General features: G+C 58.7%; 1 protein-coding gene across 1 annotated transcript in view; it reads left to right on the top strand.

The window, feature by feature from the left end:
• TOLLIP (toll interacting protein) overlaps positions 1 to 7,798 on the top strand; it is a 34,514-nt gene that overhangs the window by 24,284 nt on the left and 2,432 nt on the right. The window lies entirely within an intron of this gene.

Genomic DNA, 7,798 nt, shown 5'->3' with positions numbered 1-7,798 from the left:
GGGTCAGGGCGTTGGGGATGTGTGGTGTTGTGGGGGAGGGTCAGGGCGCTGGGGATACCCGGTGTTGTGGGGGAGGGTCAGGGCGTTGGGTATTCATGGTGTTGTTGGGGGAGGGTCAAGGCGTTGGGTATTCATGGTGTTGTTGGGGGTGGGTCTCGGGGCCTGTGTGGGGCCCCAGCTCCCTGTGCTGAGGGGCTGCTTTGGGGTCAGGGCGGGATGAGCTGCTAGCAAGCAAGAGTGCTGGGAGGCCAGTACTGACGTCCAGCCCAGCTGGAGCGGAGAGGCCTGGTCCACACCCCAGTCCCGCAAGCATCCCGCACAGATGCAGAAAGGCCACCTTGGGAGTCGGGACCTGGCCTTAGACCCACCCCGACGTGGCGGGAAATGCAGCCGGACTGTGGGAAGGAGGGGCAGCACTGGGACACTCAGGCTGCCCTTGAGCATTAGGGATGTTCTCTGTTGTTAGGTGCCAGCCCCAGCCCTGTACATGGTGCCCTCAGTCCCGGTGGTGACCAGGGAGTCAGAAGAATAGATAAAGACGAGAGTTGAGTTTCACAGCGTGGGTCCAGGAGACCAGCGCGATGGCGGGACGGCTTTGGCCCTGAGCTTTGGGTTCCACACGCGGTTATTAGGCGCATTGTCTCATTAATCTTGCAGGCTGTGGTGAGGGAGGTAGAAGGGTAAACCGAAAGCTGTTGTGGGGTAAGACAGCCGGGGGGACAGGCAGCATTCAACAGCACGCGTGCTGCTTCTAAGAAGCACTGACTTAGGACACCGAGTCTTACCGCCATGATTATCAAGGTGCATCTGCATGGGAGCAGAGCATGAGGCGCCGCCAGGCCTGACCGCACACAGCGCATCAAGGGGCTTCATCTCCCGAGCATTGCCGACACAGCGCTGTCAGAGTCTCCATATTCTGAGAACCTAGGCAGAGCCTGTGGCGTTCCGGTTATCTCTGCCCTGCAAGGCCTTCCTGCCTCTCAAGCTCCTATCTGCAGTGACCCTCCCGAAGGAGTGGAGGTGGCACTCCTCCCCAGAGCTCTTGGACACGCCCTCTTTATGAGACCCTCACGCAGACCCTGTGGGGGGAAGGCATTTGTGGGACCAAAGCGTCTTTCCTGCCTTGCACCCACGCCGCAGCGTTCCCCGGTTTTAAACCTCTCAGATGGTCTTTACCGTAGGCCTCCTGTTACCGCTTAGTTTCTGTTTGTACAAGCCTTAAACAGTTTTTATTGTACTGTACCATAGTTTGGAGTTTTCTTAACTCAGTATTTGATCCGTGGCACGAATCTCAGTGTATAAAAAGCAAAGCAAGCTTGTAATCGTTTACGTAGAAATAACATAGGTCTGCCCCTGCCATCTCGGCCCACACTGTGATGGAACTGCTTGTGAGAACCACATGGCCTCGTCCTCCCTTGCTCACATCTGCAGACTCTGCTTCCAAGTAAAGCCGCCTGCAGGTGCCAGAGCTGCCTTTCTCGAGAGGAAGAGCAGAGCCCATGTCTGAGCGGGGCCTCCATGGTGTCCGGCGTCTTAGAAAACTACCAGCCCAGCAGAGGTAGCACCTGCGCCCAGTCACCGAGGAAAGAATGCTTCCTAGGAAGTGAGTGGAGGTGACCCAGAAACGCAGAAGCCGCCAAGAGGCGTTCACAGTTAGAGGAGGGCAGGCATCTGGATAAGTAGAAGAGCAGGGGTCTCGGCAGAGAGATGGGAGCACCTGGGAGCCCCACAGCTGTTCCTGAGACCACAGCATGGAGCCAGGGGAGCTCTGCTGCCCCGTGGGCCCTGATGTGCCCTGGGTGCTCCCTGGAGTGGCTCCTGGGGGACTCAGGTTTGTAACTGGGACAGCGCAGAGCCACTGCCCTGGGGTCGGAGTGTTTCCTGTGGCCTGCAGTTCCTGGGGCTGATGAGCTGCTGTCTCTGGCCTGAGTTGGAGGCAGATGAGCGACCTGAAAGAGACCCAGGCCCTCTGGCTTCCTGAGGCTGGAAGTCCCTGCCCACATGGGCAGGGCTGTTCACTGGCCGAGGCTGTGGGAAGATCCTCCTTGTCTTCTCCAACTTCTGGGCCGGGCACTCCGTGGCTGCCTCTTCCTCCCTGAGTCTCCTCTTCCCATGAGGACCCCAGTCTGTGGATCGAGGCTCACCCACCCCAGCGTGCCCTCGTCCTCACCCGCTCACATCTGCAGACTCTGGCCAGGACCGCCCGCGCAGGCTGTGAGTAGGACTCACCTGTCGTTTTGCGGGTGCAGTTCCATGGACTGTGGATACAGCACTGGGCGTACCTGGCTGAGAGCATTCAGATAATAGTGACATTGATGGGCTTACCTCTTTCTGGTTCCTATCCCTCATTCTCTTTGTAAATGCCCTTAAAGTTTGTCCTGAAACGTGTATTTTAGGAAAGGCTAGATTTCTGTATAAACAGGCTTTGCAATTATTTTTTCATGTACATTGTACATTTTGAAACAGGCCCACACTAATAGGAAAGTTACCAAGGAGATGCAAGAATGTCTGCCAGAGCCCATGGGGACTCGTCCGCCTGACACCCCCAGCCCTGCGCCCGGGCCTGTGTTTCCCATAAGCAGGGGCGTCCCAGCACAGGACGGCCATCCAGGTGGGAGCTGACGTGGACTCGTTGGTACTGTCCCCTGCTTGGACCCCGTCTGAGTGTCTCAGGGGTCGCAGCGGCCAGGCCAGGGTCACTGGCCCTCTGTGACCTCGCCACCTCGGCCTGCAGGAGTCCCCATCTTGCTCCTAGGGTGTGCCCTGTCCAGGGACCTGGTGGGGCTGCTGACGTGGCCTTGCAGGGCAGGGCTGAGTCTTCTGGGACTCCATCCAGCACAGGGCTAGTGGTGTGACTTGCTCACCCCTCACGGCGGGCTCTGCCCGGCTGCTCCCCAGGAACTAATGAGTGTCCCATGTGGGAGGCATCTCAGGACCCCTCGAAGATCCTGTCCACTTTCCTCAGTGAAAAACCAGAGTCCCCCACAAAGCAACTCAGAAACCAGGTGCACTGAGATCAGGGTGTGACCACAGCAGTGAGGAAGGGAGGCTGGACACAGAAGCACAGCCTGATTATTAAAGCGTTTATCCCAGGTCTCCAGCAATGCGGACTGACGATTTCCCATTTTATTCCTTGGGTTAGAATCCTTTACAAACATGTTTTTTTTTTTTTTCACTCAAATCCCAGATTTGGCCAGAGGGAGCCCCCCAGGCGGGGCCTTTGTCCTTCGGCCTAGCCCTGTTCTCTGGGCCCCTCCCTGCTTTCTGGCCCTGCAGGAAGCCCCGGGCTCTGTGCACTTCCCACCTCAGCCCTGGCGTTAGCTGTTTCTCCAAGGAGCCCTGGTTCCCGCTAGGCCAGCTTTGCTTTTAGAAGGCTTTGAAAATTTTTTAATTATCCTAATGGTACTGTTGAAAGTGTGAATAAGGCACCTTCTTCACTGGAAGCTGATGCCTTCATCTTCCTCTGAGTACCCTAATTTCTGAATCTCTGTGATCACAGCCCATCCTCCCGGAAGCCATTGCCAGCTGAAGGGCGAGGTCTGCAGAGACCTCGGAGAGGCTGGCAGCTGCGTGGTCAGTGCGCCTCAGGTTGACCAGGGAAGCATGTTGGATTTACACCAGGGTTTTCTTAGAGTGAATATCGGCCAGGGCGTTTGTGTGGCCCACAGCTTCAACTGTCTGTGACTCATGTCACACAGAAACCTGTGCTGTGTGCTCTGCCCCGCTGTGAGTGCTGGTGGCCTCAGGCCTGCGTGCGCAGAGCGGCCTGGGCGAGCCCTCTGGTGAGGCGGGGCTGCGGAGCGGGCCAGAAAAAGAGAGCCGGGCTTCTCAGGGCCCTTCCTGCGCTCATTCCGGCGCTCACTGGGGCTGTGGCTGCTGGCCAGCACTGTTCCATCTGTTCCCTCGCGCACCTCTGTTTCACACAGGGTCTGCCAGCCCCTTCAGCCACTCCTTCATTCAGCTGCCACCTGCTGAGCACTGCCTGGAGACCCTCATGTGGGGCGCAGGCCTCGGGGGCTTCCTGTGCCTGTGGGATGTGCTCAGGCCCCGAGTGCCTCCTGTGGTGCCTGAGCCTGGCCGCCGCCTTTACAGAGAGGGCAGGCGGGAGACTAAGGCTGAGCATCAGCTGAGCCCTCGCGAGGGCTGTCCACTTCCTCAGTGGAACCCAGAGCCCCACAAAGCAGCTGAGACTCTGGGTGTGCCGAGATGAGGGCGTCTCCTTCACAAAAATAAAGTGTGACCGCAGCAGTGAGGAAGGGAGGCTGGACACAAGCACAGCTTGATTGTTAAAGCCTTTACGCCATGATCGTGGCCTGAAGACCACCGTTTCCGTTTCGATTTTTTTTAAACAAAGGATTGATTACCAAATTAGACATTTTACAGATTACAAATAATTAGTGGCAGGCATCATGTTATAGTGAGTTTCTTAGCCTCAATTTTAAAGAAACATCTAGGCGTGAAGTGTCGAAACTGCGTGGCCTCATAAAACGCGTTCTCTTCCGTGGAGCTGCAGGGTGGCCCGAGACGGGTTGGGACACTTGCCCTCGCCACGGCCACGGCCAGGGGTCTGCCCTGAGGGTCCCCACGAGACTGAGAGGTGCCGAGGCAGCGCCAGCGCGCTTCCCCTGGGCCCTCCTCAATTTCCCTCCACCGAGTTGCTTTCCACCTCCTTCTGCCTGTTGGTGGGAAGACAGTCAACGTGGAAGGGGGGGTGTCCAGCGCCTCCCCAGCCCGGCCTCGGACAGGTAGCGCGGGGCTGCACGGGCTCATTCCGGCGCTCACTGGGGCTGTGGCTGCTGGCCAGCACTGTTCCATCTGTTCCCTCGCGCACCTCTGTTTCACACAGGGCTGGAGTGCTTTGCTCTGGGCCGGGGGGCAGAGCTGCGGCCCCCACGTCCTCACCAGTGTGGTCCCTCCCTTCACCACAGCCCCAGTCTCTGTGGGCACAACCCCCACGGGTTTCTGTGGAGTCGACCAGACTGCAGCGTGGATGCCTGTCCACAAAGCACGAAAGCCAAACACGCAGGTGGACGATGAGAGAGGGGTCCACAGAGCGCACGCACAGTGGCACCGGGCACGGAGCAGCCGGCGTCCACAGCGCCTGTGAGGTAGAGGGGCCAGCCGAGGGCCCCCTGCACGGCCCAAGCATGCTTCCCCTCGCATGCAGAATTCCAGTGAACAGGGAGTTTGCAGCCGAGCAGCATGTGCTGTTTGAAATATGAAGTGGTTCCATTCAAAGGGAGAAGTGGACACTTAAACTTCCCAGACTGTCACTTGGAATTCTCTGCAGTTGCGTTTGTTAACCCGCTAACCTGAACGCTTTGAATCACGTACGTTTTCTTCGTGATACGCTCTCCAGAGTGAGAAGCACCAACCAGCCTTGTGTTTCCAGAACAGTCTCTGAGCTGGACGGTTGTCCCCACCTGCTCTCCGGACTTTGTTCCGCTATGGTGCGAAGCCTCTGGGGCCCAGGGCCACACGCCTTCAGCCTGATGGGGCGGTGCTCCCCTGCCTGCCGTGGCCAGGCCCCACCAGGCTGCACGATCTCAGTTCAGGCCTTCCAGACCAGTGCTTCCTGAAGGGGAAAGCAGCAGGTTTTGGTTTTCGGGATACCGTTGTGTTTGTGAGTAGAGAATTTGACTTTGCTGAGACCTGACCGCGGAGTCCCACAGTGTGAAGACCGTGAGGTAGGGCCTGTCCCATCTGCTGCACATCTGTCGTGTAGACGCAGGTGTGGCGGGGGCGGGGAGCACGGCAGAGGGTGGGGACTCAGCGAAGCCACCGTCCTCGCTCCTGGGGCTGCTACAGGTGGGGTCTGGGCTGCCGCTGGCTCCCGTGGCATCCTCTCTGCCCACGTCTGGCGGACTTGGGGCTCTGCCAGGCTCCACAGCTTCTGGTCTGTCCTTCCCTGAAGTCTCCAGGCGGCCCCGACACAGCACAGTGTTCCCAGAGGGTTTGGTGGACATGTCCACGCTCGGTAACCGGCATGAGTCACACTGAGGCCAGGCACGAAGGCTGTGCCCTGCAGGAGGGAGGGGGTGGGACGTGTACTGCCCTCAACCCACACCGTGGAGGCGCCCACGTCTGCCCCTGGGCTGCCTGGTCCCAAGTGTGCTGGGGCCGTGCTCGCTTGAGGGCCAGTGGGCACCACGGCCCCTTGTCGTCTCGGGGCATCCAGGCCGTGACGTCTTCGTCATCGCCACGTCGATTTTGCAGCCATGCTCCCTTCCCCCCTCCTTTCTCCATCAGGCTGGTAAAGGCTAGAGAGAGGGGCTGGGTCAAAGTGCACTGCCTCCATTCCTCACACTGCCATGCTGTGGGGAGCTGTGTGGGCAGGCACAGGATGGCCGAGCTCCTGTCCACCTGCCGGCCAGGGCGCCCAGGAAGCCATGGGGGTCTCTCCAGGACAGGCAGTGCCCAAGCCTTCGTCTTGTTTGAGGAAGAAGAAAGGGGTGAGGGTGGCCCCCTCCCTACCCGGCCGTTGTTTGGTTCATTTTCTCATTACTGAAAGGCTGGTCAGCGTGGGGATGATGCTTTCCCAGTGAGGTGAGGTGTCCAGTGGCCAGCATGAGGCAGGTGTGGGTGTAGGGGAAGGGTGGGCCTGGGCGGAAGGCACTGGGAAGTGGAGGCCTTCCTTGCTGAGGAGCCCTGGCCATAGCAGGAGGTGCTGGAGGCTCAGCGGTGAGCCCTGTCAGTCCGCTCCGTTTCCACCACTGCAGGTCCTTGTTGCCGGTGTTGGTTCAGGCCGGAGTTAAAGTGGCTTCTGCTGCCTTTAGGGTCCTCCCAAGGTAGAAAAGAACAAAGTCCTCTCCTAAGATTGTGGCTCTAGTGCCCCAGTGGGTCTGGCTGGGAGATTGTGCTTTTAAGGGTGAATGAATGGATAAGTGGTGAACCCGTGTAGTGCTCTAGCTGCTGCTGCAGGAGCTGCACGCCCGCCTGTGCTCAGGGCTGTCTGTGGGTGCCGGTAGGCGACTCTCAGGTCCCGCCAGCCGCGCCTTGAGGGACGTGTGCGCTGCAGTAGCTGAAGCGCCGTGCGAGCTGCTCCTGGATAGATACCGTCTCTGTGTGTCTCTCGCATCTGACACAGGGAGCCAGGGGCCTGCGCAGCCGTGGGGTGGTGATGCAGGGACCCTGGACAGTGGCCCTGGTGCGCTGAGGGCTCCCTGGGCACTGCACCTGCTGCCCGACTTGAGTGTTAGCGAGCATCTTCCTGGCTGGGTGTTTGCGTGTGTGTTGGAGTGATCTTCAGGGTCAGCGTGCAGCTCTCCTGAGGTCTTCAGTGTCTGGTGATCGTTTCCTTCCCAGCACACAGTTCTAGTGACATACCTGTCAAGTGCAAAAGCATCTTCTGGAATGTCTGATCAACGAAGAGGCCCCAGACCTTGCAGTGTCTGGATAAACAAGTGTGACATTTTTTGTGTCCCATCCCCAGATGAAGAGGACATCAGTGCCCTCTGGTCGGTGAAGACAAGCATGCACAGGGCAAATTCATGCGTCTTAAAGGATCAAAACACCACCCTGCTGTGTCCCCACACCCCAGCCTGCTAATTATAAAATAGGCTCGGGGGAGATTTGAAAGCTCAAACTTTCATATTTATATGAAAGGGAGATGAGTTCATGAAGGAGGTGTCACAGAGACCCCCAAACCCCCCTTCCCATAGCTGTACCTGGGGTTGGTGTCGGCGGGTGCGGGTGTCTGTGGGTTGGTGTCGGCGGGTGCGGGTGTCTGTGGGTTGGTGTCGGAGGGTGCGGGTGTCGGAGGGTGCGGGTGTCGGTGGGTTGGTGTCGGAGGGTGCGG

Source organism: Sapajus apella, unplaced genomic scaffold, assembly GCF_009761245.1.
Source record: "Sapajus apella isolate SASKATOON/1434 unplaced genomic scaffold, GSC_monkey_1.0 scaffold212, whole genome shotgun sequence".
Classification (NCBI taxonomy): Eukaryota; Metazoa; Chordata; class Mammalia; order Primates; family Cebidae; genus Sapajus; species Sapajus apella.
The sequence above is the reverse complement of the archived record's forward strand: the minus strand, read 5'-3'. Positions and strand labels throughout refer to the sequence as shown.